Below are 22,753 nucleotides of genomic sequence, written 5' to 3' on the forward strand. Positions count from 1 at the left end.
GTAACAGATTTTCATTAGGCTTTTAATCATTTGAAGGTGGATGTCAACTGGGGGAAGGGAATTGTGGCCCAGAGATTTTTCTTCCATAACCAGCCTCTTCCTGCCATGGGCAGCAGACACCAGGGGAGTTGTAGCATGGAGGCACGTGTCCTACACAATTAGTGCTGGAATTGCATTTGACCATAGCTTCTAAATGATGAGGGGCTATTCAAAAAATCAAAGGAGCTGAACCAGTGGGGTTTATGACAGTATAAAGCTGCCTGCCTGCTCCAGACTGTACAGTTAGTATGTATACATTGTTCAGAGCAAGGCTAAGGGGAAGGCAGGCAGAGACTTTTCCCCAAGGCTATTAGAACGTCTACCTTCATGGTTTGTGTCTAGGGTGTTTGAGGCAGGGGCTGTCTCAGTGACACTTTGTTCACGTCTGGGGCTTGGCTCCCACACCAGAGGCATGCAAGCACAGAATGATTCAGAGAATGCCCATGGGCCTGACAGCAGTCCTAGGTAAGTGATCATCTTGCCATCTAGGTAGTAGAAGCTTTGTAGTCCTGTGAGTTGATTCTGTTTCCCTTGAGGACGGAGTTGGGGTCCATGGGTGGACTTTGGGGGGGGGTTAGCAAACCTTTTAAAATTGTTTGCAGTTTTTGGTGTAACAATGTATGTGTGTAAATTCCTTTAGAGGAGATCCATAGCTTTATTGGTATTTCTAAAGGGGTATTCATGACCCTAAAAACATGAAGAACCACTAGAGAAACCAAAAGCGTCAGGGCAAAAATGGTAGGAATGAGGCTAGGAATGAGGTTCAGTGACAACTCGGTTAACTGAAATGTTACAGGAATGGAGATTTTGTAGAATAGAGAAGAAACCCCCAAGCCCTTTTCGTCACCACCTTTATAACTTATACTTTCTTACATTGGTAAATACACTCTGATTCTTTGGGATTCTTTCCCAGATGGCAAAAGATCATGCCATGTCACAGGTTTATCATTCTGAGTATTGGTGACCATAGTATATGCTTCAAGATATGAGAGACTGACTTGGCATATCATCAACCTAAACATTGTTCTTTGAAATAAAATAAATCCCTAAATGAAGTGTACCATTCTTGTCTGTGTTTATTTGCTTCTTCTATTTAAACTGGATTACAAGGGTGTAGTATGGGAGGATTCTTTCTTTTTTTTTCATCTGGCAGGTTGCCTGTCAAATAGCCTTATAAAAGCTGCTTATCCCAGAAGTCTCTAAAAGTGGTCTAATGTCATAGGAATTGATCTAAATGGCTGTGCAGAAATTGTTCTTTCCTAGGAAGGAGGTTGGGGCAGGGCCCAGACACAGAGCATAGGGTGGAAGCGCACAGAGTGGAAGATGGCTGTCATCTACCCCAGCTGCATAACAGGAAGCAATTACTGAGAAAAACGGAAAGTATAAGCTAGCAGTTCTTTTGAGAGAAAAAGAAAGTATTAAAAGAATTGAGGTCATAAGTCCCAGAAAAGATAAAATGGAAAGAAATAAACACCATTATCTTTAAGACTTTAAAAGCCCATTTTATGGAGTATAGAAACCAGCTGTTCATTTCCTTTGCCTTCTTGTTCTTGTAGGTCACTTCCTTGTGAGTTCATTTTTCGTGTTAACTGTAACCTTTAACAGTTCTTTCTGTGGGTAGTGATACTGAAGTTCCCTAATCCTTATATGCAAAAATGTTTTTATTTTGCCCTCATGTTTTAAAAATATTTATTTATTTATTTAGGCTGTGCTGGGTCTTAGTTGCGGCACACGGGATCTTTAGTTGCAGCAGGCAGGATCTTTTTTTTTAGTTGTGGCATGCAGACTTCTTAGTTGTGGCATGTGAACTCTTAGTTGTGCCATGCATGTGGGATCTAGTTCCCCGATCAGGGATTGAACCTGGGCCCCCTGTTGGGAGTGCAGAGTCTTAACCACTGGACTGCCAGGGAAGTCCCTTGCCCTCATTTTTGAATGATAATTTGGCTGGGTATAAAATTATAGGTGCACGTTTATTTTCCCTCAGCACTTTGAAGATATTAATAAATGGTTTCTTGACTTCCTTTGTTTGTGGATGAGAAGTCTGCTCTTTGATTATAGTTCTTTCATAGGTAATCCGTCTTCTTCTTCTTCTAGCTTTTAAGATATTCTGTTTTCTTTGATGCACACAATGAGGTGTTTTGATGTATGATTTGTTTTTATTTAGCCTGCTCAGCACATGATTTTTTTTCCGCCAAAGGACTCAAATTTCTCTTCCATTTTAAGTCATTATTTTTGTGAAAATTACCTCTCCTTCTCTCTTTTTGTTCATTCTTAATCTTGTCTTTGGTATATGTCATTGCAGCTCATTTAATTTACACTCTGAGTCTCTTAATGTCTCCTTTATTTTTCCCCATAATGATATATTGGAATACTCCCTATAATGATGTATTACTTCAACTCTGTCCTCCAATTCATGAATTCTTTCTCCAGCTTTTTCATGCTTACTATATAGACTATCTGTTGGGTTTTATTTGTTGTTTTATTTTTAATAACTGTATTTTCCCCAATAACTGTATTTTGAATTATTGATATATAAAAATCTACAAATTGCCATTTTATAAACCCCTGTTATTGTTTCTTGGGGTCTTATTCTCTTATTTGTTTCTTTAAGGTATTTAAATATTTATTTAAAGTCCATTTCTGATTGTTCAAATATCCATTTTTTTTCAGCTGTGAATTCTCACTTTCATTGGGTTTCTTCATAGCTTTTCTTAGTTCCAGATTTCCGCTTGTTTTCTGAAATTTTTGTTTAAAAACTCATCATCCGTGGGGTTTTTGTCTTGCCTAAGTCCTTCCTTTCTTGTGGTAGCATTGTTTCAGGCCTTGTAGTTCACGTAGCACTAAACCAGGTCATAAGTTGGTGTCCCACCTTGGGCTTCCTCATATCTAGATGGTCTATTTCTACCTCTGTTTTCTTATGCAAGGGTAGTCCCTGATAATGACCTTGGATTGGGACCTCAGCTGCAGCTGCCCATCTTGGGCAATCTGTCCATGTGAGGGAACCACCTTGGGTGGGCAGAGCTATGTCAGCCCCTGTTTACATGTGAGGAGTGTGACTCTAGTCCCCAGCTTTACATAGGAAGCCATTTATAGGCCATAGTTCTTACTCAGCTGTCTGGATATAACTGTCTATATCTGGTCCCAGCTGCCAGTGGACCATATCACTTTGGCCCCCATTTATTGCTGTACTTTTGCCTGTGTTTTATTTCATAGAGAGTTTACTTTTGTTTCTGAGGATGATTTTGCAGTTTTGTTTATTTATTTATGTTTACTTTTATATTTCGTCTCTCACTCTTCTTTGTTCAGAAAATAGCAGGGCGTTTTCTCATGTGCTCTCTGTGCTATATGGAACTGGAATGCAAACCAGCTATTTTTTTTTCTGTTGAAGATAAAACAAGAATAAACAGGTTTAAACCATAGCAGAGAAGAATGGAGTTTGATAAAAGAAAGAACTTTGGGACACAGTGGTTGTTAAATCCCAGAATAAATGACTAAGGAGGATTTTAGTCTCTTTACTGCATATTTCTGGAAATAAAAAGCTACCCACCCATTTGAGAGAGTTGGCACAGTTTTGCTTTGAGACAGGGCAATGGATGTGATGAGTCCTCTGTATTCCTTCCACCCCAATGATTATTAGACATGAGGAAACTCATGCCTTCAGGGCCACAGGAATGTTTGGTCAAAGGAAGGGGCTCTACTGTTCTGTCTTAAGCCAATGGAAGGCACTGTGATGAAACCGTCTTCACTGAAAAATAGAATGTTTAAAGCCAAGCTGATGAACAAGTTCTATATCAAAAAGGGAAAACAAACAAGGAAGGCATGTATGCAAGGTTTTACATACTATCCTACAGCAGTAGCAACTTCAGGGAGTGTTTACTGGGTAGTGATGGACTTTGTGGGAAGGGTCTACCTGCCATGCTTAGAGCCCATCTTCCATTGGAGGGAACAGAGGAGACTTCACCCCCTATCTGTTTCTGTGTGTCCCAGGGCTCTAGCTTTCTAAACTTCTTACCCCCTGAAATTTCCAAGGTTCTCACCTGCACTTGAGATTGTCTCCTGTAGCTCCTGCTGACCCGTGGAAATCAGAGTATGCAGACTGCTTTTCCAGAATTACCAGAGAGAAATCGATACCGCTTCCCATGAAGAGCAAGTGAAAACTTTTTCTCCAGCACTGCCCCAGGCCTCCATGGCAGAGATCAAGTCTTGGTCACATACCACAGGGCTCTACTGGGTCCAGAGGCTGGTGCTATGCGGAAGGTAGAACATTCAGAATGAAAAAGTCAAGACTGCACAGGAGTGAGAAAGGTCATTAAATTCATCCCAGTCTCTAAGCAGGACTCTCTGTTGTCCCTGATGAAAGATTTGTAGGAATGGAATTCCATATCTTCTCTTTTGGGGGAGTTGAATGGTAGAGGGGCAAGGGGGAGAGAAAGAATATGACTTGCTTCCTTCTGTTCTTTATGTATAATTTTTATCACCAAAAGACGACTTTTATAGTGACCAGGAGCCTAAATCACGATATTATCTAACAGTTTTCTTTCTTTTTTTAAATTTATTTTTATTCTTATTTTATTTATTTTTGCCTGCGTTGGGTCTTCGTTGCTGCATGTGGGCTTTCTCTAGCTGCGGTGAGCGGGGGGCTACTCTTCATTGCAGTACGCGGGCTTTTCATTGTGGTGGCTTCTCTTGTTGCAGAGCATGGGCTGTAGGCCGTGGGCTTCAGTAGTTGTGGCTCACGGGCTCAGTAGTTGTGGCACGTGGGCTTTAGAGCACAGGCTCAGTAGTTGTGGCGCACGGGCTTAGTTGCTCCGCGGCACGTGTGATCTTCCCGGACCAGGGATTGAACCTGTGTCCCCTGCATCAGCAGGCAGATTCTTATCCACTGTGCCACCAGGGAAGCCCCACTAACAGTTTTCTGAAATGGCCATTCCATTAAGAATTTGCTATTCAGAATGAATAAACTTGGGTTCCCTTAGAGGTATTCCAACATTCCCAGGTCATTAAAGAGCTGTTATAAATTTGCCAAAATATCTGATTTGATCTCTTACCAGAGACCTAATCCAGTGTTTCCTTTTCAGCTAGGTATGAAGAGGTTTAGTTCTATGATATGGTTTTAATAGAGAGAGTGACAGCGTGGTTTTGCCAAGAGAGGCACTCCTCACCCCAGTCTATCACATTTCAGGCAGGGTAAGGAAATAACCTTTCCACAGATGCACTATAGTCTGTGTGCTACCATAAGGAGATGCTGGAAGCCCTAAGCCATTTCTCTGTCAACAGGAGTTGGGTAGTGAGCTAGCTAGTGAATACAGGCATTTCTGCTATAATGCGATACGTGCTTTTCTGAAAATCCTCCCATTCTGCAAAACTGTACACTGAAAAATAACAAGCTTAAGGAAAAAACAGGATTGGAGCAAACAACTCTAAACTTATGCAACTTTGTAACTAGAGTACTAATAAAACAACTGTACTAGTAAAATACTAGTGTGGTTTAAAAAGTCACCTTAGATTTCTAATAAAGAATGTTACAGTCAGTAGAGACTTCATCCTTTAAAATGGTGACTTTAGCTTGAAGGAAGGGGGTTTAAGGAAAGGTTGAGGCCGCTGAGTGATAGAGACAAGAGAAAAATGCACAAGATCAGAAAGAATCATGTGATAAGCATTTAGAAGACCGAGCATACGGCCAAACTGAGCCAAGAGGGAGAATGTGAGGTGAACAGGAATAGGATAGAGTACTGTGTTCCTTCATGGTTCGCTGATTTCAGTTGTGCTAGTGTACTTGGCATTCAGTTGCTGTCACTTGATGGTACAAAATATGAATTTGCTAAGGAAAATTATGTAGGAACCAATGCAATTTCTGTTTTACACCAACATCTTTCTCTTATCTACCACTCACATATGAACAAGTTTGGATTACACAAATCTATACTATAGCAGAAACAGACTACGTAAGATAGGAGGTAGCTATATGGCATTTGGCCTTGGACAGTTTAGAGTGAGGGCTGCAAGTCACTCAGCCACTCTGAATCTGTTTTTTGGTCTGTAATCGCTGGCCTGTCTGCACATTGTGTTCCGGTACCTTTATATAAAAAGGGAGTCTAGTTTTAGGACTATGTCTGTCTCCATGTCTGTGACTTCCAGTGTTTTAGGAATCAGGTAGACAGGCCTTTTTTGCTCCCTCCAGTTGTTTGTTTTTTTAAGGGCAAAAGTTCAAGGGGGAGATTTATCTATTTTTAGTTGTGGTAAAGTACACATAACATAAAACTTACGATTTTAAAGTGTACAATTCAGCGGCATTAAGAACATTCACAATATTGCTGCAATCATCACCACTAGCCTAGTTCCTGAAATTTTTTTACCACCCCAAAGCGAAACGCTGTGCCGGTTAAACAGTCATTCTCCATTACCTGTCCTGCTCCAGCCCCCCGGCAACCACTACTTTGCTTTCTGTTTCTGTGGATTTTACTATTCTGGACATTTCACATAAATGAAACCATAAAATATGTGGTCTTTTGCATCTGGCTTCTTTCACTTAACATAATGTTTTTAAGATTTATCCACGTTGTAGCACGTATTAGTAATTTATTCCTTTTTATGATTGAATACTATTTCATTGTATGGATATACCACATTTTGTTTATCCATCAGTTGATGGGCATTTGAGTTGTTTCCACCTTCTGGCTGTTGTGCATAGTGCTATGAACATTCATGTACAAGTTTTCGTGGGGCATATGTTTTCGATTATTTTGGGTATATACCTAGGAGTGGAACTTCTGAGTCATATGGAAATTCTATGTTTAACTTACTGAGGAATCTCTCCCATCTTCTTTTGATTCATCTCTTTGAGTATCTGCTGCCATCCTCATGGTTGCTGCTAACTGCTGCTGTTGCCATCATCCATGTCTAATCGCCACTGTGCTCTGCTCGTTCCTTTTGCTCTTTTCTGAATTCTGTATTCACTTGCCTCCTGGGTTTGATTGAAAAAGATCAATTCCTTTTACATAGTAACAGCTAATTAGCATATTCTCTTCCCTTTTTTGTAAGGGAACTACAAAAGCTATAGCATACAAGGTGATTGATCAAGGGTCATTTCTTTGCCTGCAAAAGATGAGTATTTATTTATTTATTTTTGTTGGCCGTGCCACATGGTTTGAGTGATCTTAGTTCCCCGACCAGGGATTGAACCCAGGCCCTTGGCAGTGAGAGCGCAGAGTCCTAACCACTGGACTGCCAGGGAATTCCCAAAAGATTGGTATATTAATAAAAACTCTTTCTGGGTCTAGAGCTATCCAGAAGCCTGAGGATTCTGGAATGTTGGTCTCTGGATAGCAGAGGTTTTACTTTATTATTATTATTATCACTGTTAGCATTCTTATACTGATTATTGAGAGGTGGCCACAGAGATGTTCACCGTTGATGAGTAGATCCTCCATGTCTATACTGACTGCCGTCTTACCTCTTAGACCTCTTTCGCTGTCTTCCATGGTTTATTTCCATTGTTTTCCTCATACACTTGGTCTTTGAACGCTGCAGAGTATAAAGGGTTAAAACTTCTCCAGGAAAGTGGCATCCCACTTGCCTTCTGCCAGGTGAGGTGATTTTTGTCTCTGGTAAACCCTGGGGATTTAGTTCCTTTTTTAAAAAGAATGTGATTTCCTGTTAGCATTCTAGAAGCCCTTACGCCATACAAGAACAAGACATTTAGGAAAACTATGGCTTTCTGTCATGGTAGAGCGGAACTCTTTCAATGGACGTTAATCAAAGCTGGCCCCATGTAAGGGTGAAGAAGGTGGCACATCACTGAGGGAGACTGAAAAGCCCCATTTGTCCCAAATAAATCTCCCCCGTGCTTGCTACATTTAAGAAACCTCCACCATTACAATCATTCTTCTTGGTTAAGACATTGTTTCCCAAAGTTTGCTGCAAGGAACACAATTTTATGGGACAATTAATAGGGTTAACTAGAGAAAACATTTATATGGTCAAATAAACTTGAGGGTTTCTGGATTAGAGAAAGTTAGACAGGGTTCTTTTAATGCAGGACTTCGCAGAGCCTTTAGTATGTTAATGTGCACTGTGACTCTATAAGTGAGTGTATGGGATGAAGTATTTTCCAAGCTTATTCAGCCATGGGACCTGGTTTTTGTAGAGTACTTATTAGCAGGATTAGTGTTCTTTAGTATATGTTTTAGGAAGTCTTGGGTTATGCCATTCAATTTCTAAAAGTTGTTTATGTTACAGCAATAAGCTATTGGTAAATACAGTATCTTAGTCTGGAGAAGTTCATTAGAGTAGCAACCGTTGTAGAACAAGACCCTAAATGAATGTTGCTTAAACTTTAGTGTGCTTAAAGGGATTTAATAAAATGCAGACTGCCGGGCCCTACACTAAAAATTCTGATTCCGTTGGGCTGTAGTGGGTATTCTGCATTTTAAACAAGCACCTCAAGTAATTCTGTTGCACTTGGATGGGGGACGGCACTATGGTAACAGGGCCCAGGGGAGATCTTGAGGTGAGAGCATTGTCTGCGTAGAGCAGTCCTGGGCAAGATCCCGGGCGAGGCCCTGTGCATCTGCAGAGAGCCGGGGGCAGCTTGACAACATTGTTTCTCTGATAACGGGGAGCACAGGCACCCCCAGAAACATACTTTGCCTATGTGACACTCCTCCAGGACCAACCCTGCAGTAACATGTACTCACTGTTCCCTCTGGCTGGTCTCCCTGCTTTCCCAGAGCTCCCACCCAGAGCCTTTCTCTTCTGCCATCGTCCACATTCAGAGGCCCTGGCTGTCAGGTCCAGAAAGAAGGACCCTCCGTGGGGAGCTCACCCCTCTACCCCACCCATTGTCTGTGACTTGTTGTTGGCGAGAAATGAATGGCATTTCTCGGAATTAGCCCAGGAATTTCTGTTGATAAACAAATGAAACTCTCAAAGGGAAAAGCAATCAACATAGTTTGAAATAAAATCAGTGTTTTCAGCTTAGTCTGTTTTCAACTTAGTTTGAAATAAGAGTCACATCTAGGGTATTTTAAGGGAAGGATTAGCAAAATGTCCTTTAGTGAGCTTTCTTCCTGGTTGCAGGGCTGATCCAGAAACCAGGGCCTGCTTTCTGAGTAAGCAGAGCAGGAGATGATTACCTTAGTTTCCCGTGACCTGTCCAGCCAGCATTGTGTCAGGCTCCCCTTCTCCCACCCCACCCTACTTCCCTGCCAAGTTGCCTGATACCTGAAATGCTATTAAAATCTTACAGCTTCATCTTTTGAATTCAGACTTTGATTCTTGGTGAATTCATCTATCTTTGGAGGTGATAACTCTTATTAATCATTTTTAATTTAACTAGCACACAGGATCTAGAAAGCAGAATCTGATGGTAGTGAATGGGGGGTGAGTGGGGGAAGATCCTGAGGCCACTAACCTGGGTACCTGGAAGAGTTATGCAGGGGCAGGGGCGGGGGGTGGGTAGGGGTGAAGGAGGAGCCTCTCTGTAACATCAAGGATAAGTTCTGTATTCGTGGCAGAAGACACAGTGGTTTCTAGGATGAGTTGCTAACTCTCTCAAGTTTTTCACTTTGGGGTTCTTAACTTAAAACCAATACGTTTCAGAAGTAACCAAATATCCTTGCTATCTGTTGTCTAGAGCCAAAGGGTTTCACTTCAGGGTTTTGGATGCAAAATAACTATAGCCCAAAAGATTTACCAGATTATTTGCAGCCTCTAAGATAAATAGCAGTCTTTATTAGGCTGATTTTCCTCTGATTTTCGTATCTCGATTTTTTACACCGTCAGCTATTCCCTAAAAGTGATTTTAGAAACTGGTAGATTGGGGGTGACAGTTATTAAAATCTGTTCCAAAACCTACCTCCTCACAGAACTCCATTTTTTTGGCCATAAAGTAGTCTATTTTAGAGATATCGTGGTGTGTTGTCTTTTGTCTTCGCCACATACACGTTAAGACCCAGAGAGTGGGAAGTGGTCCAGCAATAGATATGTGACTGCTGAAACAGGGTTTTTTTTTTTCTGTTTTTTTAAGGGCTATACTCCCTCAATTGGAGAGAGTCTATGATGTATATGTACTGTATCTTTAAAGAAAGGGATAAATCAAAGTTGTCTGCAGGAGGGGGAGGAAGAAGGCTGGTTGGATTTTTTTTTAATTGGGGAGAAAAAGAAAGACCTCAAACTTGGGAGTAGAGGTTACTTTTAAAACAGAGAGATAAGGTGAGTGTCCCTGGAAGCTCGATTTTCTTTCCTTTAGCAAATTCATGCAGCTTTGAATTCTTCACATTCACAAGATCCTGCCTTCAGGGATCTAAGGCCAAACCAGAGTCCACGCTCACCACCCTACCTTTTATAGGCGGTATTCCTTTACTATTTTAATAGGAGAGAAATGGGGGTTAGGGTTAGGGAACAAGACGGGCAGGGAAATGTGGCTTGCTTTTTTCCTCGCTTTCTTTCTCTATTTCCCTTCCTCCCTCTTCCCTCCCTCTCTTCCTTCCTTCTTTTTAAAAAATCTCTTTTTTATTTTTAAAAAATTTTATGGTAACAAAGTGTATATAACAAAATTTCCCATTTTAATCACTTTCAACCGTACAGTTCTGTGGCATTAAATACACATACATTGTTGGACAGCCATCACCACCATCCATCTCGGGAATTTTTTCATCTTCCCAAACTGAAACTCCGTTCTTATAAACCACTCCCCATTTCCCCCTCCCCCAGCTCCTGGCTACCACCATTCTACTTTGTGTCTCTGTGAATTTGACTCCTCTAGGAACCTCATATAAATGGAATCATACAGTGTATTTCCTTTTGTGCCTGGTTCATTTCACTCAGCAGAATGTCTTCCAGGTTCATCCATGTTGTAGCATGTCTCTTTTTTAAATGGGGACAAGAATGGAAAAGAAATTTGAGAAGAGGCTGGTGGTAGAGATGAGAAAGCAAAGTCAGGAGATAACCAAGGGGTCTTAGAAGAATCTAGCAAACGTTGGTTTTCTGAGCATAGTTTTCAGAGGATGAGGAAGACTGCAGAGACCGCATTGTCTTTGACAGTGACAGGTCTGACAAGCAGTAACTGCCAGTAATGACTGTGTGAAATGCTGGGTTTTGAAAGACAGACGTATTCATTATTAATGTTTCCCAGGGAACTTCAGAGAGCATCATGTATTAGGAGCTGATTACTGGCAGCTTTTGTTATCTTTTGGAGAAACCCATAGGGGTAGAACTGTATCCCTGTTTCCCTTTACCTGGAGAAGTACATCTCCGAAAGGGCCTCCTCTGAGATTGCTTTCTGAGGGCAATCATGTCTGGAGCTATTCAGTATGGTTTTATTAGAAAGGTTATTAAAGGATTAGAGTATCAAACCTATGAGGCAATGTTGAAGGAAAAGTGTGATTACTGAGCCTGGTGAAAGAAAGACTAAAGGGACTTCAACAAACGTCAGAAAGATAAATGGGTCTTAGAGGATGCTAATCAGCTTTCTCCTTCCATCTCCAAATGGGGAGAGTGGGCAAAAATGAGCTTCAGCATAAAAAGTTAGGTACAAGGAAGAAATCGATTTCCAGGCTTAAATAAGGGGAGCAGAAGTCTCTTGAAAGTCAGTAGATTATACCTCAGGCTTAACGCTGAGTAAGAGCCAGATGCACCGACATGCACAAATGCATGTAATGAGATTCAATTAACGTGAGGTTCCAAACAGGCAGAACTAAACTGTATTGTTGAGGGAGGTGCATAAATGTAATAAAACTCTAATGAAAAGCAAGGCAGTGATCGTCCCAAAAGTCAGGATGGTGGTTACCTCCAGTGGGGAGGGATGGAGCCTTCTTGACCTGTGCGGTAGTTACGAGGGTGTTGGCTTTATAATCCTCGATTCAACTGTACATTTATGTTTTAGGTGTGTCCGTTGTATTTCCCAGCATAACATATTTTTAAATGGCACTACATTTTCATTTGTTTTGGTGGTTATGACTGGAGGCAAAAGGTGACCAGAAGACCTTTAAATGTTACAATCGAGCAGAAGATTGTGTATGTGCATATGGCCGTTTGGGGACTACTATTTTTGTTTACTTGTCTCTATTATTTTGGTCTTCTTGTTGTGTGGTTTGGTTTGGTCTGGGTTTTGTCTGCTTGTTTTTGCACAGAGCAGAGCGATACCCAAGTCTGGAGAAGGGTGTGCTCTCTGTCCTTCGGGTATGCCCTTGGAACTAGGGAGAAGGCATTTGGGACTTTGACTTCCAAGCTGCACGGTGCACCAGTGTGTTGGCATCTGGATGAGGCCATCTGGCTTCAGGTCTATATCACTGACTAGAGGGCCCATTTGGCTTCCAGAATCAGGACCACATTTGGGATGGAGAGAGAGCTCCAGTTGTATGGGTACGGCTTTCCCTCCCCCCAGGTGAGGCTGTACTGTGCTATCAAGGTGGGGGAGGCAGGAAGGCACACAGCCAGTGAAGAGATGGGGTCTAACCCTGCTCTCCCCCTAATTCAGTGTGGGACTTCCACAGAGCCGGCTAGCGTCTTTGTGCCTGTTTTCTCAACTTGCAAAATGCGAGTGATAATTCCTACCTTCTCTGAAGGTTTGCATTGACAGTGAAAACCAAGTGGATGTGTGAAATTGCTTTGAAAAGTATAAAGAGGTATATATATGCAAGGCAGTGTACAGCAGGGGAGAGAAGGAACTTAAATCCTGAGTCCCCAGATTGCAACTCTAAGAGAGAATGCGGGCAAAGCCTGAAACTCGGTACTTGTTCCCGTAGAGCCCAATGACAGCAGCCGCGTGCCCAGGCACTGACCATATGTCTCCAGCCTCAGGGAAAAGAATCTGAAAAAGAATATATATATATAAACTGAATCACTTTGCTGTACACCTGAAACTAGCACAACATTGTAAATTAACTATACTTCATTTTTTAAATGGTTATAAAATAAAACTAAAAAAAGAATAAGCAAAAAAAAGAAAGCTGTGGGGTGTCTAAAGGAAACAGGTGACAGGTTTAATGAGTGTCAGGCAGAAGGATAAAATAAATGGCATCACCTCTGCCTTTCTTTTCTATTTCTTTGTAATTAGATTTTCAGAGGTGCCCTGAGTGAGGGTGATGCCCAGTAATGCTGATGTTTTCAAAGTAGAGTGAGCCTTGCCAGAAACATGGGGGCAATGCTGAGAATGGACTCAGAGACAAGGTAACAATCTCTGGGCTGCCTTGAAAGTTTTACGGGTTTTTCAGTTTTTTGGCTAGGTCTGACCCCTCCCGCTGCCCCCAGTCGTAAAAACATTGAGCAGGATTCTTTGTACTGTTGTGTGCTGATTAGGCTGCCATAATTCCTGTTAGCAGACCAGGGCTGCTTCACTCCCCACTTTCTTACTAATTCACATTCTGGCTGGAGCCTGTCATCCAGCACCTTGTGCAGGAGCACAGCATGACCGTACTGCAGGGGGCCTCTCAGACCACCGGGATCAGGGCTAGAAACCATTGCTGTAGTGCTGCTTCCCAACCAGGGAGGATCACCCTACCACCCTCGTGGCTTTGGAAATGTTGAGGAACCGTTTTGGTCATCACAGTGATTGGGGAATGTCCTTGGCATTTTGTGGGAGGAACCAGGGATGCTAAATGTTTCACAGTGAGTAGGAACACAGTGCAGTGAAGAAGTGACTAGGAACAACGAAATTCTAGTGGTGACCCTGTTGAGAAACACTGGATAGCAGCCTCACCCAGAGGAGCCCAGGAAAGGGAGTCTCCTCCCAACCAGAGTTGATGGTGCACGTCTACTCATTCATTCATTCACTCATTCATTCATTCATTTCACTGAGTACAAGCTTGGGGCCAGGTCCCACGTATGGTGCTGAGGTTTCAGAGTCCCTGCTTCAAGGAGCTCACAATCTAGTGGAGGAGACAGGCATGACGAAATCATTACAACATAATGTGATGAGTACCCCAGTAGAGGTATGGATGAAGGCCCATCAGGCAGAGACAGGAGAGAGAGACCCTGTACAAGAGCCGGGAGCCAGGCTCGTAAGAGAGGAGTCCACATTTGACATCCAAGCTGGGTTCTGAGAGATGAATGGGACTTTGCCAGTTGGAGAAGGGGGAAGGGGAGGGCATGCACAAAGGCATGTGGAGGGGCCATGACTGGAGTGAATATGGACTGTGCAGGAAGGAAGAGGCTGGAAAGGTCAGGTTGATGGAGGCCTAGTCTCAAAGGACCTCATATGTCCTAGAGTTTGACATACACCCAGCCCACTGCAGACATTGGGAGGAGGAGACATTTGTGTTTAGTACTCCCAGACATCTTTTTGCACCCCCTTTCCTCTCTCTCAGTCCTCCACATGCTCCCCTCTCTCCCAACCACTCAGCTCTCCCATTGTCACTGTCACCTGGTGGGAAGGAGGCTGGGTTACCCCTTCCGGGGGGCGGGGCTTCACTTTTTATCAACAGATACGGTGAACGCTTAACTAAAAGAAATCACAACCGATAGAATTCTAGATGTCAGTGGAGAGACTTTGGGGAGGGGGCTTTGAAGACCCGAGCACTGAGGAGACGGCAGAGAGGCTTCTTTGAGTGGACACGCACTCAGTGCCAGTGTGCGCGCGTGTGAGGTGCGTGTCTGAGATTGTGTGTGTGCGCGCGCCAGCGGGTAGGTAAGTAGTTCCCGCCTCAACGGACTGTTGTGAGGATTAGATGAATTAGTACATGTAAGGCGCTTAGCATGGGGCCCAGCCCATAGTAAGGCCTCCATAAATGCAAGCTCTCATCATTATCTTAGAGTACAGGGCCAGGGTTCAGTCTGGGGAAGTAGGAACACACTGGCCAGGATGGAGATGAGGCTTTTCCGCTAAGACTTGGTGGCCGTGTTTGGCTAGTTTCAAACAGGTGCCTAGACCACATCCTAAGCCTAGAGCACTAGAACTTTTCAGCATGTGCCTTATCAAAATGTAAATTTTGGCAAATGGAGCCATAATTTGTTGTCCATTTGGATTCGTTTTCTCGGTCTCCACTTGGGGCACGTGGCAGGTGGGAGGCTGTTGCTGTGCAGACGGGGCAGCCCTGCCTGGAGGCCCAGGCTGGCAGGTCTGTCCTCATGTGTAGGAACACAAACTGGAAGCAGCATAGCACTGAGGGCCAGAGCCAGGGAGACGCATTAGAAAGAAATTAACTTGGGAGGGGCTGGATGAGGGAACGAAAGTCTTAGCTGAAGAAGGAATGAGCAAAAGGGGGGAAAAAAAAACTGGGAAGGACAGGATACATAAGATCGTCCAGCTGCCCCCAAACTGAACTTGCAATGTTTTCTGTGTTCTTTTTGGAAGAGGGGGTGGCTTGTCCAGCATTCAGTGGAAACTTGTTGATTGACACCGAGTTGGGCACAAGTTCAGTGTGAGTGCGCCTTCAGCTATTTATTTGATTTTTTCAAATTGCACCCTTTGCAGTTAAGACTGTTTAGTTTCTCCTGGCGCCCTGGGGCAGTGAGTTTAGATTGTTAAAATAGCAGCCATTAACACTCTCTGTGTTAGACACTGTCCTCCCCGCCCCCCTTCAGAGGAATTGGGCATGAGGTTGTTTGACACAAGTGAAATTCTCCTCACCCCGCTGAGAGAAGCAAGCGGAGGGAGAGTCCTCCTCTGAGTCAGAGCACATTCGCCTAGCCCTCACCCCCGAAGCCTCCAAGCCTGCCTCCCCTCCCCACCATCCCCCCTCACACCGCAGTGACCCTCATGTGCACACTCCACCACACTCACTCACTCACACCCACACCCATCGCACAAGCTAGAGGAACCCTGGGGAGCCCTTGTGCCTCTCTCGCTGTTCCTTTTGTTTTGCTTTGCTTTATTTGCTTTGTTTTGATTTGAAATCAGTCTTTGGGATTAAATTGGATAATTTTTTTCATGTTATTAGTAGTGCTGTGGAGGGAGCATGTAAGGACTTTCTCCTCAGTGCTGGCCTTGCTCGCTTCTCCCAACTAATAAGTACAATACTGACTTTCACTGATCGATCGCACTGGCTCTGTCAGACTCTGCATACCATACCTCTTGGGCACATAGCCCAGGGAGCTCTAAAAGATGCATGAATTGCTGGATTATCTAGATTATTCATAGTTCTGTTTAATAGGGAAGTTTTCATGAGAGGGCCGGGAGGCTCTGGCTTTCCCAGAGGCCCTGGGGAAAGATCAAAGGAGCAGTCAGTGGAGCACCCTGAGTGGGGCAATCATGGTGGCCAGAGCAGAGTCCCACTGTCTGCGATGGGCAGCGTTTCTCATAGCTAAACAGACGCAATGAGCCGAGGCCTAGGAGTCATGGAGGGGAAGTTCTGTGTTCTCTGGACATCCTTGGGGCATGTTGTCTATACCAGTGCCGTTCAGTAAGACTTTTTGCAATGATGGAAATATTCTACGTCTGCACTGTCCAATATGGCAGCCACTGGCACATTTGGTTGTTGGACACTTGAAATGTGACTGGTATGACTGAGGAACTGCATTTTAAATTTTATTTAATGTCAGTAAGTGTAAATGTAAGTAGACACATGTGACCAGTGGCTTCTGTAGTAGGTGGCATGACTCTAGACCATTTATTGCATACTTTTCTGCTGCATTAAACTTAAGTATGTACCTTCCATTTGTCTGTTCAGTGTCTTGCAACTAAACCTCTTGAGGGCAGGAATCGTATTCTATGACCACAGAAAATTATATCTTGAAGGCTTTTTTCGTCCAGCCCCCTCCCCTCACATTGGACAAACAGGGAGACTGAGAAAGACTCTATAACTTACCTGAAGCCACAGTGCTCATTATAATTAGGGGAGACTGGAACCCAGGTCTCCTTGCTTCCTGGACTGTGCTTCTGCGCCATCTCCCTTGCAGAGAAGTTTCAGAAGAACAAATAACCACTTCCTTTCCACTCTCTTCACTGCTTGTAACTGAGATGAATCCCCTGATAACTGAAAATAATCTGGAACCCAAGTATCTTTATCTCGTCATGTGCCAAGACACAGTGTAGGCTCTGGACAAATGTTTGGGGAATGAATGAATTCTCTAAGCCGAGGGAGACGGGGCCTCTGCTCTGCGGATGTGGCCATGGCTTATGCAGGTGTTCGGGTATAGACCAGAGAACCTTGCAAAGCTGCCTAGCAGGCTCATGAAAATGATGTAACGCTTGCACTCCAGGCCCCATCTGCATTCTGAATTCTGTAGACTTCATGGTAACCAGGAACATCGGGCATGACTCCGTCCCTTCTCCACTTTTCCTCTGGCCAAACACAATCACGTAAGAACTAAAGGTACCACGAGTAGGACTTGGGCCCCATATCTTACTGATCACCTTAGAAATGGCGAGAAAACACCCCTCCAAACTAACTTCAGAATCAACTGCTGAAAAGGGAGACAATTTAACTCATAGGTCCAAGCAAAGTATCTGCTCATCTCCCTTCTTCTCTCCCTGTTTCCCAGCCCAGGCCTTTACCCCCAACCCAGAGCCACCAACAGTAACTCAGCAATAGCTGAACTGAAGCAAAACCTGTTCACAGCCACCTAAAGCCGAGTTTTAGCTAAGCAGCTGGCTCCTCCAGGCAGCCCTGCCCAGAGCCAGGCCAAGGAAGGGAGCAAGTGGCCTGCGTCCCATCTGCAGTGGAATGGCCAGCCCGTTCGCTGGTACCACCTAAAGAAGGAGTGATCCAGTGCTGAGACAGAAGGCTTCCAGGGACCCGCCCAGCCCTAAAAATCTTAAGCCCAAGTATAGTCATTGGATGCCAAGGACACTGGAGAAAGTCTTTGGAGCATGTAGAACACCAAGCCAGTTGGAGTGCCTGCTAAGCCAGCCCAGAATTCCTAGCATTCCAGCCACACCATATACACCCCCACCCCCAGAGGGCAGCCAGTGGCCACAGCAGACGCTGCGTCCAGTGGGCTGAGACCCTCGTCAACCCCTCCAAGAGCCTGCTCCCTCACTTAGGGCCGGCCCGCTTGCCCTGTGCTGAGTTCAGGGAGGTGGACAAACCGTACCGCCCAGTGTAGCCTAAGCATCTCACTTGCCATGGAATCTCTAGGCAGTGAATCATTTCGAGCCAGCACTTAAGCAACTTTCCACTGAGTCATCCTGAGGACTGTCAGGTTCACTAATCCTGACATATACTGTGTATATCCTTTGTTCCGATCCTGTCCCCACTCCAATGCTAGGGGAGAGGGGGTACTAAACAACAGAACTATAAAGATGTGCTTATTGGAAGTCATTTGTATCGGGGCTTCCTTTGCTTCTCTATCTCCAAAAAGGCCTGAAGCACTCATTAAAATCCTGCCAGTACCAACTCTTGATCTGTGTATGCTCATGGCTACGTAGCTACCAAGAGTATGTACTCTTCACTCCGAGTGGCAATGCATGTTGGATTTCTTTTCCAGACACTCCATGGATCCGTTTTCATTTGACTTCTTCTAGACCAGGGGTCGGGAATTTTTTTTTCTGCAAAGGGCCAGATAATAAATATTTCAGGCTTTGCAGACCATACAGTCTCTGTTACAGCAACTCTTCCACTGTAGCGCGAAAGCAGCCACAAACAATATATAAATGAATGGGTATGGTCCACTAAAACTTTATTTACAAGACAAATTGCAGGTCAGATTTGGCCCGTGATCCCTGTTCTAGACACAATGGGCTAAGCCCAGTTAGTAGGGGAGAGACCTACTCTAAGTCCAGTTAGTAGGGGAGAGCTGGTTTCAGCTGCTTGAGGGCCTACGAGTATCACTTTGGGGAAGTGACTACTGTTTTGTCCTCAATTCTTTGGGGGAAGAGATATAAAAATCAGAGTATTTTTCATCTTTCCCAGTTTGAATATGAAAGTCCATTCTTGATCAAATGTTGGATACCCTGTAACGATCGGAACAGGCTGAATTATGATGCAGTCACAACCTATAGATCTCAGTGGCTTGAACCGACAAAGGTTTATTCCTACTCACACTGCATGTCTGTCTCAGCTTAGCACGTGTCATTCTCATCCGAAGACCCTGGCTGACAGAGCCTTGCCATCTGGAGATGAATTCCAGTGGCGTGGGAAGGGAACAGAGCAAGTTGTGCCCTGGATCTTAAGGACTTCTGCTCAAAAGTGACACAGATTACTTCTGCTCATGGATCATTGGCTGGAGCAAGCCACGTGGCCACGCTTTGACTTCTAGGGCACAGGGAAGTACAGTGCTGCCGTGTGCCTGGCAGGAGGAGAGCTGGAATATTGATAACTAGCCCTAATGTCTACTACACACTCCAGGAACTCCTTCCCAGGTTTCTTCTTCATGTCCTTCCTTGCCTAGCCCTTAAGTGATCTGGCCTAAGGTCTCTTTTGCCCAACCCTGCCTGGCTTCCCTCCATCCTGCTGGTCATTGGCACTGACACATGGGGAGATAGCTTAGGAACTAAAGCACTGGGACAGTAATCATTCCTTAAAAGGCTGTGGAGACCAGCCATGAGCATAAAGTCAGGACAGGTTCTTCAGGCCTTTGGATCCAAGGATTGATTGCCCTCGGGCAGTGGGTCTGAGAACAGTTGGGCCTCTCAGGCCTCTGGGTTTGATTTTACTTCGGTTTGCTTTTAATGGGGATTTGAATCTGAGAGGATGTTCTCGGCATATTGATTCTGGGCAGTTCCTGCCCTTCGTGCTATAGAGAGCAGTTGTCAAGATGGAAGAGGGAGGTGGAAAGTGAATTGTACGTAGTGATAGTAGGTGATATTAATGCAAAATTATGGGCTAACATCAAATTTATGGCTCCTGATTTTAGAGGAGGGAGTAAAGACAAAAGAATTAGGATAAGCTAATTGCCCTAACAATCCCCACATCTTAGTGGCTAAACACATTGCGGCGGTTGCTGTGGGGAGGGGGGCTCTGCTCCATGCAGTAGCACCTCCCAAACTCATGACAGTGAAAAATGTCTCCCGACATGACCAGACGTCCCCTGGGGGAAAATTCCCCTCAGTCGAGAACCACTGCTGTAGTCCCAAAGTATTTGTGATTTTGCGTAGATCCCTTCACTGCCTTAGGATCCTGGTCTTTAATTATATGTATTTTGCCATTTCTTGTAGACATGGGATTTGGAGACAAAGGTTATGGTTGGCAGGGAACACAGTTCTAAGATCGCTTGCATTTGTACCCCCATGGGCCATAGATTGAGGCAGCGAGGAACAAGCACCGTCCGCAAACATTCGGAAGTGGGAGTGAAAAGCCTTCTCGATACTCATTAACCTTTGAGAAGGCACCTCATTTCTAGGGCGTTTATTGAAGGTTCTGAAGAAAATGAACTTTAGGACCGGAAGCCCTAAAGCGGTGCCTCTCAAACTTTAATGTCCACATGATCCCTGGGAATTTGCAGATGCTGATTAATGAGGTCTGGGCGGGGGGGGGGACGCTGCTGGTCCCCATACCACATCTCAGTAGAGGGTTGGTGGTCTGTGAGAAGAGGAACTGGCCATCCGATGCCATTTTCAGGTTCTGTAGAGGGAATTGTTATGTTCCAAGATGATTTCATTGGCCCAGTAACTAATAAGGCCACCCGCAGTTTTTAAACATCCCCTTTCTCTACCATTCTCAAGAAGACGCAACCCAAGGTTACAGTGCCACCCACCCACCCACCAAAGCCAAATCCCTGCTGGGCAAAGAGGAACTTAGGTAAGCACACACAATACAGACAACAGAAAGGACATGTTAGGGAATCTAGATTCAAAAGGACTCCACTTGCTGACTGCCATAAGGTGGTGACTGTCACTCAGGAAACGGAGGCATGAATAGTAAAGAAATGTCAAGGATTCATGCAAATTTCCAGTTTGAAATTGGGATTCTTCTTTTGGCAGCCAGGTGCTCATACGATGGCCCCTCTCCTCACTGTAAAGTTATTAGTGGGGAAGGTGATCGTAGGGGGGTCAGGGATTAAAAAGTAAGTAAGGTTTGTTACCATCTTTGGATTTACCAAGGCTAGAGAAGCAGTATGAGGCTGAATCATTGCTTTGGATCAATAATTCTCAAAAAGGGACCACCCGTTTGAGGCTAACATGAGGTGAGGTGGCCGCGTACTTCCTTTTGATCAGCCGCTTTCTATTTGATTTAGACATTCTGTGTGCCTGAATGTGCGATCGAGAGAGAGTGGTTTCCTTTTCAGAGGCAACAGTGAGAAGAACTTAGGAAAAGCAATTAGAGTGACAAAAAAGATTTTGTGTGGGGGGCCATTTTATCCCAGCTGTAGTTTCAGACAATGCACCCTAGATTTTGAGAGCAATGCCATGCAGCTCCATGTCTTGGGCCCAAGACCTTGGCTCCACTTCTGGGTTGACCACTTCCTAACAGTTTCCTCATCTGTAAAGGGAGATAATAACAACCCCTACCTCATAGGGTGGCCGTAGGGAGAAGAGAGCTAACGAACGTGAACATACAGTGTTAAGCACGAGTCATTAATGATCAGTTGCTAATGTTATTGCTGCTATTACTGCAGCTATTGGAACTGTGGCTGTCAATTCTTTTCTGCCTCTAAATTGTCCACATATGCCTCACTCCCATCAGTGACATTTCTCACTCTGTTCAGTGATTCCCAATCTAGGGTGGGCCGATGGGTGGAGCTTGAAATTACTCCCACCAGAGACCGTGGTCTGCTTGAGAATTGAGGTCCCTTTTTTGAGAATTATCGATCCAAAGCAGTGATTCAGCCTCATACTGCTTCTCTAGCCTTGGTAAATCCAAAGATGGTAACAAACCTTACTTACTTTTTAATCCCTGACCCCTACGATCACCTTTCCCACTAATAACTTTACAGTGAGGAGAGGGGCTATCGTATGAGCACCTGGCTGCCAAAAGAAGAATCCCAATTTCAAACTGGAAATTTGCATGAATCCTTGACATTTCTTTACCATTCATGCCTCTGTTTCCTGAGGGGCAGTCACCACCTTATGGCAGTCAGCAGTGGAGTCCTTTTGAATCTAGATTCCCTAACATGTCCTTTCTGTTGTCTGTATTGTGTACGCTTACCTAAGTTCCTCTTTGCCCAGCAGGGACTTTGGCTTTGGCTCTTAAAAGATTTCCTAGGAGGAGAAACATGCTCTTTTCTGTTTTCCTCTAGTAGTTCGGTGACATGGCAGATGTTCCAGCAGCCCTGAGGCTTCATCTGCCACCGCCTTCCCTGCAGCCTCTGCCAGTGGCCTCCAGGGACCACTTTCTGAAGCCTGCTGCTAACACTTTTCCAAACACAACAAAAAGCGTGTTTGGGGATAAGTTTTCTCAATTAATCCTCAAGTACTGAATGCCTCTTTTCTTCCTTTAGTCTGTAATATGATGGCAATAGGCTCTTTCACTAGCCTCCTGACAGGACCTGCCTCCAAGCTCACGGCCTCTCCTCCAGTCATCCCGGAACAGTCTTACAGAAATGTAAATCTCATCGAATAACTGCACTGCTCAGATCACTTCACTGGCTTCTGGCTTCTCCTCCTATACAGGAACAATCCTAACTCCTAGGGCCAGACTGTATGTTTCAAGTTAATAGCACTCTACAGTATTTCACACGGGGCGTTTTCTCTTGGTTTGCAGTGCTCGCACGTGAAAGAAAACAAAAGATGCAGGAGATGCTGTGCAGCCGGGTAGGAGAAACATTCAGCTGGGTCTCAGCTGAAGGTTGAGTGACCGGAAGTGGGAGAGGCGTCCTGAATTCAGTACTTTCTAGCAAATATACAGATTCTCAAAATATCTAGTTATTGGGTGTGGTATAGGACAGTGCTTCCCAA

At 44.3% G+C, this 22,753-nt stretch overlaps 1 protein-coding gene across 5 annotated transcripts in view; it reads left to right on the forward strand.

Moving 5' to 3' along the window:
* Positions 1–22,753, forward strand: part of CHRDL1 (chordin like 1) — a 115,137-nt gene that overhangs the window by 29,384 nt on the left and 63,000 nt on the right. The gene's annotated exons all lie outside the window — the stretch shown is intronic.

This window comes from Tursiops truncatus, chromosome X, assembly GCF_011762595.2.
Source record: "Tursiops truncatus isolate mTurTru1 chromosome X, mTurTru1.mat.Y, whole genome shotgun sequence".
NCBI classification, from domain to species: Eukaryota; Metazoa; Chordata; class Mammalia; order Artiodactyla; family Delphinidae; genus Tursiops; species Tursiops truncatus.